This window comes from Canis lupus, chromosome 29 (assembly GCF_048164855.1).
Source record: "Canis lupus baileyi chromosome 29, mCanLup2.hap1, whole genome shotgun sequence".
NCBI lineage: Eukaryota > Metazoa > Chordata > Mammalia > Carnivora > Canidae > Canis > Canis lupus.
Window position 1 is genome coordinate 2598532 of NC_132866.1, and position 12002 is coordinate 2610533.

At 45.2% G+C, this 12002-nt stretch overlaps 1 protein-coding gene across 3 annotated transcripts in view; it reads left to right on the forward strand.

Moving 5' to 3' along the window:
* Positions 1-11608, forward strand: part of C29H10orf143 (chromosome 29 C10orf143 homolog) — a 97209-nt gene extending 85601 nt beyond the window's left edge. The window contains exons 8-9 of one of the 3 annotated variants that reach the window (XR_012020390.1): positions 7776-7895; positions 9955-11601. The gene's annotated coding sequence lies outside the window, so the exon portion shown is untranslated. Of the gene's footprint in view, positions 1-7775; positions 7896-9954 lie in introns of all 3 variants that reach the window. The other 2 variants (XR_012020391.1, XM_072804854.1) reach the window with 2 other exon arrangements.
* Positions 11609-12002: the final 394 nt, after the last annotated feature.

The following is a 12002-nucleotide window of genomic DNA, read 5'->3' on the forward strand; positions in this document are numbered from 1 at the left end:
TGTTCTCACTTAGAATGCTCTGGAGACCCATCTGGGTTGTTGCGTGTATGGACAGTTCCTTCCTTTCCATGGCTAAGCAGCGTCCATGTGTGGATGGGCTACAGCTGGTCCGAGCACCTGCCTGTTGAGGGACATCTGGGCTTGTTTCCCGTTTTGGGCTATTATTATAAAGCTGCTACAAACATTTATGGACAGATTTTTGTGTATGAATATAAGTCTCTGTTCCTCTAGGATAATGCCCAGGGATGCAATTGCCCAGATGTATGGTGGGTGCATATTCAGTTGGTTGCACCATTTTGTATTCCCACCAGCGGGACACCAAGGATCCAGTTTCCCCATGTCTGCAGCAGCATTTGGTGGTGGCACTATTTTTTATTTTAGCCATTTTGATAGGAATGTAGTGGGATCTCACGGTGACTTTAATCTGCATGTCTTTAACGAGTCTGCTTTTTTAAATCTTTTATGTGTTTAATTGCCATCTGTATACGCTCTACTGAGGTGTTTCTTCATGTCATCAGTTCATCTCCCAATTAGATTATTTGCATTCTCGGGATGCCTGGGTGGCTCAGCATTTGCCTTTGGCTCACGGCGTGATCCTGGAGTCCCGGTATCGAGTCCCACATCGGGCTCCCTGCATGGAGCCTGCTTCTCCCTCTGCCTGTGTTTCTGCGTCTCTCTCTGTGTCTCTCATGAATAAAAATAAATAAATAAAAATCTTTTAAAAAAAAGATTTTTTGTGTTCTTACTATTGAATTTTGAGAGTTCTCTTTTTTTTTCAGTGTTCTTTATATAGTCTGGATACTAGTCCTCTGTCAGATATTCAATTTACAAACATCTCCTCCTCGTCTGTAGCTTATCTTTGCATCTTTTTACCAGCATCTTTTGCAAAGCAAAAACTCATGTTCATTCAAAAACCTGCCCAGGACTGTTTGTAGCAACTATTTATTCATATAATGGTCCCAAACAGAAAACAGCCCAGATGTTCTTCAACAGGTAGGTGCTTAGACAAAGTGTTTTTTGTTTTTTTGTCAAGCTGGTGACGTCTGCTGCCTACTACCAGGAAGGGAAGTCTGAGGCCTTCTGCCTACTGCATCTTGGTATAGGAGGTGCCAGGGAAAACAACACAAACAAGCACCACACGAAACAATGCTTTCTCCACACAGAGATGAGACTTAGAAAAATCTGCTTCAGTGGTAGGATCACTCCCATCCCCCATGGCCAGCAGGTGCCTCATGGCAGTTGGTGCAGGGCCATTGGCCTGAGTGTGCACCCCTTTTGCGCAGTATCAGATGGACTCTGGTCCCTCCCTACAGGGGACCGATACAGCAGTAGGGTTGGCTGGGTGCTGTATGGTGCACACATCTAAGCAGAACAGAGGAGGACACGTCGAATCTGAAATAAAAAGCTGTCCCACACAAGGTGACAAGTCCAGTACAGTCAGCACAGGCTCTTTATCTCGTGATAAGGAAATGTTCCGGGCCCAGTGCCCCTGTGTATGCCACGGAGTGTAGGGATCGAAAGACTACAAGTGGGAGACTGCCTTTCCCAGCATATTTTGATTAAGCCCAATTTATCCAAGTTTCCTTTTATGGATTGTGCTTTTGTGTCAAGTCTAAGAATTCTTTGAGTAGCCATAGAGCCCTAAGATTTTCTCCTTTTTTTCTCCTAAAGTTTTGGAGTTTTACATTTTATATGAAGTCCATGATCCATTTTGAATTAATTTTTTGGATAAAGTGTGAGACTTGTTTGCCCGTGAAAAACTGTTATTCTCTGTACATTTGCGTACTATGCCTTTTCCTCTCAGCACTGCATTAGCTGTATCCCCGGATCTGGATATGCTGGCTTTTTGTCTTCATTCAGTTCATTTCTTCTTTTTTTATTTCACTCAAGACTTCTTCAACTCATGGGATTATTTAGAAGTGCCTTATTTAATTTCCAAGTGTTTGAAGATTTTTCTGTTACCGGATATTAGATTGATTCCATTGTGGTCGGACAACACACTCTATATGATTTTGATTCTTCTAAATTTGTGGAAATCTGTTTTATGTCCTGGATTATATGGTCTACATTGACATATATTTCATGGATATTTGGAAAGAGTGTGTATAATTGTTGTGTGGAATGTTCAATAAATATCAGTAAGATCCTAATCGGATTGGATTGTTAGTTGATGATGTAATTGAGTTATTCTGGATTTTTGCTGATTTTCTAAGAGTTCCAACAATTGCTGAGAAAGTCTAACTATAATTGTAGGGTTTTTTTCTATTTTCCCTCTCAGTTCTATCACTCCTGGCTTCACTGATTTTTGTAGCTGTTTTTGGTGCAAGCACATTTGGCATCACTATGTCTTCTTTTATCATTTTCTAATGTCCTTCTATCTGTGGTAATTTTCTTTGCTTTGGGGTCTACTTTATCTGACTTTAGTGAAAGCAATTGTGCTTTTTAAGATTCATGTCTACATGATATAACTTTTTCTATCCTTTTACTTTCAACCTGCCTGTATCATTACTCATTTGAAATGAGTTTCTTGTAGGCTATGTATTATTGAGTCATGCTTTTTAATCCACCTTGACAATATGTATCTTTTTATTGGTGTATGTAGGGCATTTACATTTAATGTAGTTTTTTATATGTTAGGGTGTGAGTTTGTCAATTTATGTTTTGTTTTCTATTTATTCCCTCTGCTTTTTACTTCTCTTTTTTATATCTCTGTCTTCCTATGGGTTACTGGAACACATTTTAGAATTCCATTTTGAGTTAACTGTTGTGTTTAGATGTTTATCCTTGTACCTTCTAAATTTCCTTCTTTTATTGTTTCTTTCTTGTTCAGAGAACTTTAAAAAAAAAAGATTTTGTTTATTCATGAGAGACACAGAAACAGGCAGAGACACAGGCAGAGGGAGAAGCAGGCTCCCGGCGAGGAGTGCAATGTGGGACTCGATCCAATGACCCCAGGACCACTACCTGAGCCAAAGGCAGATGCTCAACCACTGAGCCACCCAGGTGTCCCTTTTAGAGAACTTCTTTTAGCCATATAGACTTTTGGAGTAGGTGTGCAAGTGACAAATTCTCTTAGTTGGTTTTCCTCTAGGAATGTCTTTATTTCCCTTTTATTCCTGAAGGACATTTTTACTGAATGAAGGATTCTGGGTTGACAATTCTTTTCTTTCAGCACTTGAAGTAATTTTTGCCACTTTCTTCTGACTTCTGTGGTTTCTGATGAGAAATCCACTGTTATTAAAATTACTTTTCCCCTATAGGTATATATATAATTAAACTGTATTATATATATATGCATATATAATAATATAATTAAATATGTAATAATATATAATTAAATTATATTATATATATAATTAAAGAATATATATATATATATATATATATATATATATCCTTTAATTTTCAGAGGCTCTACTGTGTTGAGCCTTTGTGTGGATTTCTTTGGGTATATCCTGTTTGAGATTCACTATGTTTGTTGAATATAGGTTTATGTCTTTTGCCAAATTTGGGGAGCTTTCAGCCATTATTTTTTTGAGTGCTTTTTTCAGCCATGTCTTCATTCTCTTCCTCTTGGGACTCCAATAACATGAATGTTAGATATTTTGTTATAATTCCACATGTCCCCAAAGCTCTATTCATTTAAAATTTTTTCTCTGTTTAGATTGAGTAGTTTTTATTGTTCTGTCTTCAAGTCCCTAGATTACTTCCTCTGACTCCTCCACGCTGCAGTAGAGCCCATCCATTGAGTGTTTTATATCTGTTATATGTTCACTTTTAAAATTTTCATTTGGCTCTTCTTTATATTGCCTCTTTTTTTGCTGAAATCTTCTATTTTATTTCCTGATATTTTCCATCTTTTCATTTGTTTAAAGCATATTTGTAATTGCTTGTTGAAGCATTCATATGATGGCTGCTTTAAAATATCTGTCAGATAATTCTAACATGTCTGTATCTCAGTATTGGGATCTATTGGTGGTATTTTTTCATTTAATTTGAGAAATTCCTGGCTCTTGGTATAACAAATGACTTTCAGTTGAAACGTGGACATTTTGGTTATTGTTTTAAGAATCTTATTTAAACTTTCTGTTCTAGTTGGCTTTCTCTGGCATTGGTCTGGCAGGAAGGGGAGGTATCACCTCATTGCCACCAGGTATGGGGTAGAAGTCCTTGTTTCCCACTCAGCTTCTATTTGCAGCTATTGGGGGAACCCCTCATTATTGCTGGATTGGGGTGGGAGCCCTGGCTGCCCATGAAACCTCCACTACTACCTCCCTGGCTGAGTGGGAGTGCTTCATTCTGCTCCCCACATGGCCTTGCTGAAACCTTCTATTTTATTTCCTGATATTTTCCATCTTTTCATTTGTTTAAAGCATATTTGTAATTGCTTGTTGAAGCATTCATATGATGGCTGCTTTAAAATATCTGTCAGATAATTCTAACATGTCTGTATCTCAGTATTGGGATCTATTGGTGGGTACAGGCCATACCCTCGTTACTCTTGGGTGGTAGTGAGAGCTCTGAATCCCCACTCGACCTTCTCTGACATCACCTGTGGCACCTCCTTACAGCCTCTTGAGGATAGGGGTCAAGGCTCCCCACTTCATCTTTGCTAGCACAAGTGGGGTTGGGCCACACGTTTTCTGTGCTGTTTGGTTGGAATAGAGCAAATATAATCTAAAAGTTCTCTGTTTTAGTAGAATGCTCCTTTCCTAGTCCTTTGGCTAGAGAGAGCAGGGATTTTTTTCTCTCAAAATCTTTACCACTGACACTTCTGGACTGCCAACATCATCAGTTCCAAATCTGGGATATATGAGGCAAAAAGAAAATCCAGGAAAATCACCACTATGTAGTTTTCTGGGTCTCAAGCTCCCGAGCTGATCTTTCTTCTCTGTGACAATTTGCAGTTCTTATGTATGTTTTACATGTAAGATCTGGGTCCAGGATTTTTGGTTATACCCAGCAGAAGGAAAAGAGAAAAGTTCATCTACTCCATCTTCCCAGAAGCAGAAATCTCTTATTGTTACAACTTTTTAAGAAAAAATTTTAAAAAAAAGAAAAAAAAGAAAAAATTTAGGTGCACAAAATGCCCACCCAGTCATGGAAGAGGGTGCATCTCCAACTATCTTTTTGAAAAGATAGGATGGAGGCATTCCAAAGTTAACCAGTGACTCATTTTTTAAAATCTCCCTACTTTTCTGTAATTCCCATATTATTTATTGTAAGCAGGTACCATTTGTAATTTTAAGTAAACAATAAAACTTTCCACTTTGAAAAATAAGTTGCTGTGCTTTGCACTGCCACCTGCAGTGGACACTGAGTCACACATTCCTCAGGGAGTCTTTCCTTATGTCCTGTGGACTGAGGCCATGGTAGTGTTACATATGGGATCACTCCCAATGTACAGAGAGCCATTATGATTCGCAGAGCATGATTTTCTGGCCCAGGGTAGCACCTTTTCCACTAGGCCATTTAAAGCTGGGCACCACAAACACTGCATGAGTTAGTTGCTGTAGGTGAATAAGCTCCTAAGTTCAGCAGCTGAAAACAATGCGCTGCTCACTCATGTGACAGTTCAGTGAAAGTTTGCTTGGTGGGGAAACTTCCTCCATGTGGTGACCCAAGGGCCCAGGCTCTTTCTGGCTTGTGGCTCTGCTGTCCCCTGAGCCATGGAGACCTTGGACTCCAGCCAGGGGAAGGTCAAAGAGACAGGAGAAGGCATGTCATTTCAAAAGCTCAATCCAGAGGACACACACATCACTTCTACTCACACTCCATGGAGAGACAGGGCCACACCACGATGCAAGGGGAGAGTCTCTCCTAGAAATACAACTAAAGATGTCCCCCAGCAGCTGTTGCGGCCAGAAGTGAATAACAGAATTCTATTGAAAGATACCTCAAGGCTCATCAGGGGGCAAGGCCTGCGAGTTTCTTCAGTGGACTCATCTTGTTGCTCTGCATCCTTTCCTTTGGGTCCACTCCTCACCAGACAGTTTTGAGATGGATACTGACCTAGCAAAGGACCCCATCCTCCTGGCATCACCGTACTTAGTTCGTGACTGGTCGTGTGAGCCAACCCAGAACAATCTGAGCTCTTCTTGGGATTTTTAAGGTAGCCAGGAGGTGCTAAATTGAAAGCATATGAATTGGAGGCAGTCAGCCCTATGCTAGGTGCTGGAGGCTGAAGGCAGTAAACACAGGATACACAGGGCCTGTCTGGAGCTGTTCTCCATCCAGTAGGAGGGAAAGATGAGGGTGAGTGCCAGGGGCTCTCTCCTCTAGACCTTTGCAACCTCTTCATCCTTCATACCACCCTGAGAGAGTTAATGTGCATCTCCTCCCCACTCCAAGGCTCAGCTGGGTCGCCTTTTGCCCAGGTCCTAGAAGTGCCCACTGGCCTGCAGACCTCCAGACCACTGGGTCTCCTGCAGCCTGTGGACACCCTGGAGCCTCAGAGCCGCCAGAAGACAATCTGGCCCATCTACAGTTCTGCTGAGACAGTCTACGGCTCCCACCTGGATCATGAACAGGAGAGAGGTGCCCCTTACGGTTGGAGATACTGCTCACCTCATGGTAACCTCAATAATACCCACAGGTATTACAGGTGAAGCATCAAAGGGGAACCAGCCAAAGGGGAAGATGCACACAGTGGAATCGTGGAGGCATCCAAACACGGGGCTTCGGTCTTCCTTTCTCCATGGAGGCCTGGACGGTGCTGGCCCGCTGGTCACAATGGGTGACAATAAGCGCTGAATATTGCCAACTGGAGAAGCCCATTGAGTTCAGGGTCCAGAGCTGTTACTGAGGCTTCAATACCCAGATATGCCCCATTGATTGATTTGCCCATGTGATTGAAGTGCAGCTACAGCTCCCTTCCCCCAAGAGGTGGGGCTGATACCCTGTGGCCCATAGCCCCCCGCACCCTGAAATCACATGGCTACTGTTTCTGGCACAGCCAACCCCTACCTTAGTCATCCCATTAGCATAAATGCTCAGATATGGTTCCAGGGGCTCAGGAATAATAAAGACACTCTATCACTTTGTCCCATCACCAAGACAAAGTCCAGACCTTCCTTTGGAGACCAAATTCTTTCCTCTACAGGCTTACTCTGGTGCCCATCCTTGCGGGGCATCCTGCCTTGGTTCCGAGCCCACTTGTTTGTCCTTCTCTCTTTCGAGGGGCATGGCTATTGGCCACAAGGGGACTTCTCCAGGCAAGGTGTAGGAATCAAGACTGGGGTGAAGTCACAGGCACCAAGAGGAAGTAGAAGACCAGACAGGAAAGAGCCATGGGCCTCCGCCTCTGGAGATCAAACCACATTTGGAGGGTTGGCCCCTCTGAAGGCCAAAGCTGGCTTTTTATGTCTTCTGGAGGGTATGGGATGAGGGACAAAGGAGCCCAGGACCCAGGAGAAGGTGCCTGCCCTTCTCAGGCCTCCGGCGCCAAAGGACTTGGGGTCCACACAAGCTTCTCAGGGTTCTTCTCCCTGTTCCTGTCCCAGTTCCTCCTCTCCCGTATCTATACCCACTGTCATGGGATTTTAGCTGGACCACATGCCTTGTTTGGGTCCATGGGACAGAGTCTTGAATGTGCTTGTCCTGTTGAGTTTGTCCCCCTGAGCTCCTGCCATCGCCATGGGAAGCATATTCCCAGGGGTGGCTGGTCCCAGAGAGACGTGCAGAGCTGACCTGAACAGAACTTGTGGTCTGAAGCCACACCTAGCCTAACGCAACCAGCGGGGCCCAGATCAGCGGGTGTCCCATCCGACCGGCAGGTGCACGGGGGAGGAAGCATGGCTGCTGTTTACGTTGCTGCACTGGGGACAGTTAGCAGCATCACCATGGCCAAACTGACCGGTACACAGTGTGAGCGGGGACCATTGACCTCAGCAAAGGTGGGTGCGTTCCTTGTCTACTGTTGTTGTAATAAATTGCCATGAATTTAGTGGCTTAAATCAACACCCACTTACTAGCTCATAGTTCTGTAGGTCAGACACCCAGGTGGGCTTGACTGGTCCCTGTCCAGAGGACCTGATGTCACGTTGTTTGAGTCATGGGTGCATGGCTTGTTCTCTCTTCTCAATGGGCATGGGAGGAGAAGGCTAGGCACTGCTTGCCTCTGCCTCGCCAATCTTTGCATGATCACTGGATATTAGAAATCTTGTTCATTTCCCAGGTGTTGAGCATCTGAACTTCTTTACCAAGTAGATTTGGCAATGGACTCCAAATTGTAAAAGAATATTTTGCTACAGGTCGCACGGGCATGAAGTGCCAGGGCTGTCATGTCTCCCCACGAGCCCTGTAGCCGGCGACCACTAGCCGCAGGAATCTGAAAGCCCAGCTCCCTCACCTTGGGCAGGAGACCTGAGAGGCTAACTTATACTCTGTCTCAAGGAACCAGGCTGAAGCCCATCTTATGGGTTATAGGACAGTAATGCTGCATAGCAAACCACCCCAAACCGCAGCCAAGAGTTGACTCTGGTGGGCGTTGGCCTCTCACATAACTGCCATCTGCTGTAGTTTGGCTGGAAGGCTCTGCTGACCCTTGTGGGCTCTCTCCCTTCTTCTCGGTCAGCTGATTCAGGACAACCTTGGCGGGGCCATTGGGCTCCATGCCACGTGTCCATTCCATACCAGTCGCTGGTTCGGTCTGTTCCTGGAGTGAAGTCAGAGGCACAAAAAGCAGAAGTGGTGACGTCCCACGTGATGGCTAACATCCAGAGGCCAAGGCAAGTCATACAGCCCAACTCAAAAGCAAGGGGTGGTTGAGGGGATTGGCTCCACCTTGTAATGGGAAGGTCTGGAGGGTCACAAAGTCAGGCCATCCTCTGTGGGATCCTAACTTAGCCTCCACAGCCTCCCTGCCTCCCCACTCCCTTCCCAGTCCTCCTGGACCAACTACTTCCACACCACCTGCATGCCAGTCCCTGCCTCAGGCAATGGTTTCATGCACTGACTGTTGTATTTAGATTAAAGGGTTCTTCTCAATTGATGTGTAATTCACATGTCATAGGTTTAAAAGAGTTGACTTTCAAGGTTTTAGGTAAATAGGATGAGAAATGAAAATATGGAGGCCTATCCTGAAAAAATAAGGAGTTGGATATACGTATGTTAGGGTGAAAACAGGCCTCAGCGGTCACAGGATTTTTCGCCATCAACATACGCATCTCAGTCTTTCTCAAATTTTGTTTCAGAGCCAAGAACACAGCAGGAGCTTCCAACCCTAGGATTTCCCTTCATGAATGATTGTAGGATGGCACCACCATCATATTCCCTTGAACACCAGCAATGGGGGCCGTGGAGGGCCAGGGGGTCTCGCGGGGTCACCCTGAGTGCCTCCCTTCACACCTTGAAAATAGTCTTGAATCTAGTTTCTGGAAAGCAGTCTGCCCTGAACATGAAAGGTGTCTCCATAAATTGGAGGAGTGGGTGTCCTCCTGAAACCAACGTCCCAGGGCCCTACAACAGAAAGGGCCCCAGAAAGCGGTGCCTATCACCCCTGGCCTGGCTTCTCATCACGTGGGTTGGTGGGCCTCACTTCCCACCCTGACTCCCACAAGTGGCCTTTCCCTGGCTATGTTCTGTGGATGGTGGGTGGTCTTCTTTGCTACTCTCACCCACGTTACTCCTCTGAGATGCAAGAGCAAAAATGCCACAAAGCAGGTCACAGCATATTTGACCAAATCCACTGCTATTTATTTTATTTTATTTTATTTTATATTTTATTTTATTTTATTTTATTTTTAAAGATTTTATTTACTTATTCATGAGAGACACACAGAGAGAGGCAGAGACACAGGCAGAGGGAGAAGCAGGCTCCATGCACGGAGCCCGATGTGGGACTTGATCCCGGGTCTCCAGGATCACGCCCTGGGCTGAAGGCACTGCTAAACCGCTGAGCCACCCGGGCTGCCCTCCACTGCCATTTTAATTAAAATGTTTTCTTCCTCATAGGCGGGAAGAGATGTGGACAGACCACAAAGTCCTGAGCAGAAGAGCCAGTTCAGTCTTCCTGTCCTATCAACTTGTGTGTGTTTGAAACCATCTACAATGCAGTCTCGAATGTCCAATCACCTCTGTATTAATTCAACAGTTGTTTGCGGATCCCACATGCAGCGTCCAGCTCCATGCAAAGAACTCCTCAACCAGATGAGGAGAACAGGTGGATCCCAAGTTCAGGAGTTTCCCACAGGGCGAGTCCACATATGGAGGTGTTTCAGCAAATAAAGCAAACAATTGCTGAAATCGTCTGTGCTCTGAAAATGCCTAGGATTAGGTCTGACTTCTGGGTCCGGTGGCCAAGTTTTGCCTCTGCTGAGCGTCTGCGATGGGGCCCCACGATCCCCCGCACCCCTGGACTAGTGCTAATTCGACGCTGGTAAAAGCCCCAGCTTGTCTCACACCCCAACTGTTGGCTGGTTAGTAGGGACCACAAGGCATATTGCTTTTTATGGACAAAGAGATAAAAGTAAATATTGAAACAGTTTTGAATATTGATGTTTGTGAATTTGTTTCTGGGTACAGTGGCCAGTGACAGAGCATACACAGGCGGACGACAGAGGTTGGGATGGACGTTGACTTTTAAGTGCCTCTTACATGAACCGAATTCGGCCTTTCCTGCTGCCGACGTCACAGAGCTGAGTCCTCCCACTCCACGGCTGAAGGTCAAGCACAGCCTGCCCAGCCCAGTGAGTATCTGTGCCACCAAGGAGGGCGGCACAGGCAACCACTGGATCCTGTAAGGGACGCATGGAGAGTCAACGATCATTCCGTCTTAAGGGGACCTCGGCGCTATTAACTATATATGGAGATGAGGCCACGGGTCTCCTGTCCACGGCCAAGCTCTTTCCCATGAAAGTGATGGATTTCCTCCAACTGTCCCATCTGATTATGTCATCTCCTTCATGAACCTGCGGGACCGCTGTCGCTCCTCTTCCAGGTCTCTGATCAGGAACAATTACCCACATGGCTAAATGTTCTCCATTCGTTTCTCAGTCATATATATATGTAAAGTCCTCAAGGACCTACCAAGAGGAAGGCTGGGCCTCCATTCCCCAGGTACATATGGAGGAAGGGGGTTGAGGATGGCACCTTCAAAGGGCAGGGAAGGTTACAGAGGAGGAGGGCTGGAGAAGGAAGGGTCACCAACCCCACGTTAGAGGGATCCGACCCATCCTCTCAGCCTTTCTTGTCATCCGCCATCCCAGGGCTCCATGCATGCAAAGTGACTGTAAGACATCAGAGTTCCTCATCCTTCGCCTCTGAAGCCACATATGGCTGGACCACATAAGGGCCAGAGTTCTGGAGTCCAGCACTGGGGTTGGAGTCCTGACTTCCTGGCAGTGTGACCAAGACATGTCCCTTAACTTTCCTGAGCTTGTGCTTGTCTTGGGTGCCCAGCACAAACATTCAGTACACGTGAGCTGCTATTAAAAACATGGGTAATTTTATATCTTAAAATATTGCATATTGCTTAAATGGTTTCATGCTGGCTCACATTAAAAATGATTCCCAAGTGAAGATGACAAAGGGGAAATATTCCTTATTTAGTTCTTTTCTTACATTAAGCTATCATAATAAAGTACATTTCTGGGTTGCATTCTCTAGAGTGCTTTTTACTAAATAAATGGCCAAAAATAACTTTTCCCTTCCAGTAAGATTTCATGATTCAGCACATTCAACTTTCACTACAAAAGGTTGAAATAAAGAGCACAAAACAAATCTAGGAGCAAGAAACAGACGAGAGAAAGCAATACATGGCTGATGGTGAGCGTGGAATCCCGCGCACTGGTGCTTTCTGTTTTGACGACAAACCTTGGCTACATGAAAAGTTGTCTTTATCCCGGTATCTGCCCTGCACTGGGGTCTGGAGGGAGCAGGTTGAGAAGAATTAGTAGGAGATAGTACTAGGTTCTCTGCAAAGGGACACGGGAAGGAGGAGCAGTCACTGGGTGGGGACAGGGCCTGCAGCCAGCCGCCCTGGGTAACAGCTTCTGCCGACA